Here is a 6,000-nt window from a genome sequence, read left to right on the forward strand (position 1 = left end):
CTTATACATTAATTACTAATCTGAGAAAGAACCAAGAGTCATCATGAAGGATTTAACAGAAGCAGTTACATTTGAGAAACAATTTTAAAATACTTGATCTAAAAATCTAACCCTGCCCACTTTTATATTCAATTGAAAAAGCTTTTCAAATAAACATTTGCAAAACTGAAATAAGTTTTCAGAGAGTAGACTGAATAAAAAATGTAAAAGTAAAAATTTTAAAGATTTCATCTCAGTGAGGACAGAGACATAAATAAATTTGACTACAATGTGCAGGACACAGCGAAGGGAAGATAGTCTTGTGGTTAGGCACAGGACAGCTACTCAAGAGACCTAGCTTCACTTTGCAGCGTAGTCACCCAGACTCCATGTGCGACCTCAGGCAAGTCAGTCTCTCTGTACCTCAGTCTTCACATAGAAAATATGGATTAAACTTTCCTACCTCATATGAGGCCTGTGAGGAAAAGAGTCATTAATATTTGAAAAGCTCTGAGCTATTGTGATCTATGTACCTACCATAGGTATATACATATCAACTGACATACCATTCAGATCCACTCATAAAGAAATGACCCCATGGAAAAGGAAAGCAGGTCTGGTTTCCAATTGTGTTGTCTTAACATGACTGAAAAGACCTCAGCGCACAACAAGATGCAGACTAACATCTGAAGACATGTTAGCAGGCCACGTGATAACCTAGCTTCTTGTAGGGTATGTCTTCATAGCAGAGATAACTTTAATTATCTATGCTCAAGTTATTCATGGCAAGTTGGGTGCGTATTCCCTAGGAAAAGGGGTATTGTTAACTCATGTCAGCTAACATGCTGTAACTAACACAAGGTAAAATCCTAGTGAAAGCAAAGCAATTTGTAGTAGTCACACAAGTTAGCTGGTTGAAGTAAACCCTAGGTTCTCCCATTGGAACCTTGACCTGCTAACTCACGTGAAAACTAAAAACTACCGTGTGTTACCTAATGCGAGTTCAGAACAAGACTTTTCCTAGTGAAGATGAGGCCTTAGCCTAAATAGAGTGAGAGTGGCCACAATGTAAAACAATATTAGAATTGTATCCACACTGGCAGTGCACTCATGTGTGTGTGAAACTAGATTTCTGGGGGCACATCCCATGGTTCTTAGTGCTGTAGTAAATTGGGCCACTCTAAGAATTCTCTCTTATTGGTATTTTCTGGGCACAGGGTGAGAGATGAGGAAGGCAATGGAGGACTAGCAGCACTTCAGTGGTGTTAACACACTCTGTAGGGTGGATGCAAACTAACAGCTGATGAGTTGCCATCATTCAGTTTTAGCCTATTCTCCCCTCCTCAAACAATCAACTCAAGCTAAAAGCACCACAGCAGCTGAGTTAAGGGTAATCATGTGTGGCCAAGACCTGCAGTAACTCTACAGCAAATACAGGCTCAAAAAGATTCTTTCCACAATCACAACAGCTACAGATTAAAAAAAAACAACCAATAAAACTGAAATTCTGGAAAACAACTAAGAGGCCTTTCCACACATATGCCTAGCTAGCATGCCCCATGCATTGGGAAAAACTGGTGCAGGATATACCAAAAAGTGTGTGTGGGACTCATGTGAACATAAATTTCCTGAATTTATGTAACAGGAAAGAAGAATTCTGCCTATTTGATCTATGTTTCTGCAGATTATAATTTCATGAATTTTGGAATAAGATTACTTGAGACTCGAGCCTATCACTCATGTATGAAAACACCCCTTTCACACCCACAATGGTGGTGTCATGTTAGACTGGGCAATAAAATATAAGGACAGCTTTTACATTGGGTGATTCCAACAGCAGCAAATGATAAGGGCAACAATCTAACACATGCTGACCCCAACAGCCACAACCAATTTCTGAAACTTTATACTAAAACCAAATTAACATAGCCTAAAATATTCCCCCATTATGAAGTGCATGAAATGTTTAGCATCAAACAATGTATTAACTAGGTCCCCAATCTTGAAAACACTCATACCCATGAATAGTCCAAATTAATTCAGTAAAATTACTCACATACACAACCGTTTACAGGATTGGAGCCTAGAAATTTAAACACACACAAATTTAAAACAATATTAAGATTGACGAATCCACAAAAGCATGAAAATTTATATTGAATTTAGTGTGCTATGGGAATTTCAAACCCATGTTTGTTTTTGAATATGGCAATGATTTTGAACAGATAACTACAGCATTACTTCAGAATTCAGGGGAGCATAATCACTCTTAGGGTATGAATAGGCAGCAAAGAAATCCATTGTGCTGAGTTGCAGTGCCTGGGTCAATTGACTCCAGCTGCTGGGGCTCACCTTGCTGGGCTAAAAATAACAGTGTGGGTGTTCCTTCTGGGGCTGGAGCCTGGGCTCTGAGACCTGTGCCTTCACTGGGTTTTACTTTGCGAGAGTTGTGCAAGCATAACTTGGGGTTGTCCCCTGGCACGGACTATAACTTTCACATATAACACTACCACCATGCTCTTACTTTTCATCCACTTTTCTCAAATGTGTGTGTTAAATTATTTTCTCTTTCATCCTTAATATGTTTTGGAACTGTATAATTGCTCGTAATTGATCAAAACAGAAGAAAAAATGACAGACTCTAGCACTTAGAAAGTTGCAGTGCTGTATGAATTTGAAATTACAACAATATTATGGTGCTAAAAATGCCAATACATGTCCTCTAAATGCTAATTTAGCAGTGAAATTGGTGATGATTCTCCCATAATTCTCATTTTCAATTTTATTTTACATTGCCCTTCACATGCCAGGCATTTCACAGTACAGATAAAAAGTACATCTCCCCAAGAAAGTCTAAAATGAATCCTCCTGGGCTACTACAACTGATGACAGATACTGTAATATTCAGATTTAGGATTTGTAGAAGATATTTTATCACGAAAACCAAACAGTTAATCCCAAATTTGTAACATTGAGGGGCTCCTTTGTTTTAAAGAGGAGGGAGATTTTCCAGTGTTCGGGCACGCTTGATGTGCCTGGAGCACACAGACATGTGCACATGCAGAAGGGAAAAGCTGAATAATCAGATGCCAGATTCTGCAAGAGAGCAAGCGGCGTGCTGACCGCGCCGAAGCCAGCTGCTGTTATCTGCCAGAGTTCAGTGGAAAAACCTGAAGACACAAAGCCACGCGGGCCGGGAGAGGAGGCAGCTTCTATTTACCTTTCCCTACACTGGCCCCGACGGCTGCACAGAGCTGCTCATCCCGCCGAGCTAACATGCAACATCTCAGCGCTCTGCCCAGCACGGCTTCCCTCGGCTTAATGGTCCGGGGCAACCCCTGCTCGCTCGGGGCAGTCGCGGGCGGAGCAGGCCAGCGCTGGGGCAGCTGTCCCGGCGCATTGGCCATATACTGCCCGGGTACCCGGGGAAGACACGGTCCCTCCCCACCGAGCTCCCCTCCAGCCGCAGCGCAAGGACGGGGCACCCCGCAGTCCCCCCAGCAGGAGAACCGGCCTGGGGCCGCCCCCAGCGGATCTCAAAGCGCTGCGCAGCGCGACCTGGAGTCCCCTAGCGACAGCGCGCGCTCCCGTCTCCCCCGCCCGCGCGCACGGGGAGGCCCCCACCCCGCGAGTGGCGGGTACCCGAGGCGAGCACGGGCAATCCCTCCACCCGCCGCCGCGCGGGACACCGGCGCTCACTGCCCCTGCGCGAGCCCAGCAGCGCCAGCCCCCTCCGCCGCCGCCCCCGCGCGCCGCAGCTGGCTCACCCCAGCACCCCCCTGCTCGTCTGTCGCCGCCGGTCCCGCGAGCACCGTCACCCCCGGCCAGCCGGGCAGGCGCTTCCTCCCCACTCCAGTCCCTGGCTCGGCTGCCCCAACCCGCAGCGACAAGAATCAGGTGACTCGAAACAACATCACCCAGCCTTCCTCCTCCACCCTCCCCTTCGCCGCCCGCTGATTGGACACAGCAGTCTCGCTTGACGCTGTGACGCCTACGTCGACTGCACCGCGCGTGCGCGTGTGGAACAACTGTCTCGGTTTCTTTCGGCCCAGGGGCTGTTAGGGACTGGAGCCCGGGAGGCGCGAGCGTGGCAGTTTGGCTTTGGAACGTTCTGCTCCCCGCCCCCCGGGATCGGGGCATGGTGGGGGAACAGAGTGCCCTGGGGGAGGGGCGGGTGCTGTCTCGGGGGAGTGTTAAACCCAGAGCTCAGCGCCACTCTCCTAAAGCCACAGCCCCATGGCCCGCTGTGCCAATCACCCTGGCACAGCCCCCTGCTTACCCACGCGTGGACACCCCCCCCAACAACCTGGGGTTGCCAGTGCCACCTGCCCTGGTTGTCCCAGGCTTGTGTCTTTTCTGAGGGAACTGTTCTGGGAAACCTGTAAAGGTGCTCAGTACATGTTGCCAGTTGGCCAGTTTTGTGGGCTGGTTCATTCCAGGGTTGCTGTACCTCAGAGCAGGCAGAGTGGCACCAAGTGGAGGGCAACAATTCCCCAGCATGGCAACTTTTGAAATTTGGTTTCGTTCCACATTGGAACAGACAAAAGCCCCCCAAACTTTTCAATATGTTTGAGGAAACAAAATTGTGTAGAAACATAGGGCTGGAAGTGATCGTGAGAGGTCCTCAGCTCCAGCCCCCTGCACCGAGGCAGGAACAAGTAAATCTAGACGCTCCTTGACAGGTGATTATACAACCAGTTCTTAAAAATCTCCAGTGATTGGGCTTCCACAACTTCCCTTGAAAGCCTATTTCAGAGCTTAACTATCCTTATAATTAGGAAGTTTTTCCTAATATCCAATCTAAATATCCCTTGCTGCAAATTAAGCTCACCTTCAATGAACGTGGAGAACAGTTGATCATAGCCCCTTTATAACAGCCCTAAATATATCTAAAGATGATTAGGTTCCTCCTCAGTCTTCTTTCTCTAGACTGCATGCCCAGTTCTTTTAACCCTTCCTCATAGGTTAGGTTTTCTAAACCTTTTATCATTTTTGTTGCTCTCCTGAGGACTCCAATTTGTCCACATTTTTCCTTAAGTGTGGTGCCCAGAACTGAACACTGCAGCTGAAGCCTCAATAGTGCCAAGCAGAGTGGGACAATTACTTCCCTTGCCTTACATACAACACTCCTGTTAATAGATCCCATAATTATGTTAGCCTTTTTTGCAACTGCAACATATTGTTGACTCATATTCAATTTATGATCCACTATTATCCTTAGATTCTTTTCAGCAGTACTACTAGATATTCTCTATTCCACAGTTTGTAGGATTCCTTTTTGATTTAAAAGAGCTCATGATAGAGCCATCTTGACCTTTTCCTATTCTTCTTATGTTTCCTTTGCATTAGGATAGTTTGTAGTTGTGCCTTTACTGTTTTCTCCTTGAGAAACTGCCAGGTCTCCTTAACTACTTTATCTGTTGGATTTTTCTTCCCACGGGACCTTACATACCAGTTCTCTGAGTTTGTTACAGTCTGCTTTTTTTAAGTCAATTGTCCTTATTCTGCTGTTCACATTCCTTCCTGTCCTTGGAATCATGAAAACTATAATTTCATGATCACTTTCACCCAAACTGCCTACCACCTTAAAATTTACAACCAATTCTTCTCTGTTGCTGAGATTCAAGTCTAAAATGACTTGTCCCCTGGTTACCGCCTCCACTTTCTGAAACAAAAAGTTGTCATCAATACATTTCAAGAATTTATTGGAAATTTTGTGTTTTGCCATACTGCTGTTCCAATAAATGTCTGTGTGGTTAAGAGTCCCCCCATTACTACCAGGTCTCTTTTCAGATCGAAACCTGAGCTTTTCTATTAGGGAAGCGTGTCGGGATGTGTGCCAGAGGGTTTCATCCCAGATTACTCCAGGATTTGAACCTTTGTTTTCCTCCCTAGTGCCCTAACCCGCATATGAGCAAGCCAGTAAGAACTGGTTTATACCAGAATTCCTTCATCAACATAGCTTCTGCCTCTTGGGAGGGGCAGGGAGATTACCTATGGTACACTGATAGAAAAATCCCT

The 6,000-nt window shown here is 45.8% G+C and overlaps 1 protein-coding gene across 4 annotated transcripts in view; it reads right to left on the reverse strand.

Moving 5' to 3' along the window:
- The window catches only part of BACH1 (BTB domain and CNC homolog 1), a 42,674-nt gene extending 38,776 nt beyond the window's left edge, over positions 1-3,898 (reverse strand). For 2 of the 4 annotated variants that reach the window (XM_030579340.1, XM_030579349.1), the window contains exon 1: positions 3,747-3,898. The gene's annotated coding sequence lies outside the window, so the exon portion shown is untranslated. Of the gene's footprint in view, positions 1-333; positions 455-2,035; positions 2,063-3,746 lie in introns of all 4 variants that reach the window. The other 2 variants (XM_030579367.1, XM_030579358.1) reach the window with 2 other exon arrangements.
- Positions 3,899-6,000: the final 2,102 nt, after the last annotated feature.

Source organism: Gopherus evgoodei, chromosome 1, assembly GCF_007399415.2.
Source record: "Gopherus evgoodei ecotype Sinaloan lineage chromosome 1, rGopEvg1_v1.p, whole genome shotgun sequence".
NCBI classification, from domain to species: Eukaryota; Metazoa; Chordata; order Testudines; family Testudinidae; genus Gopherus; species Gopherus evgoodei.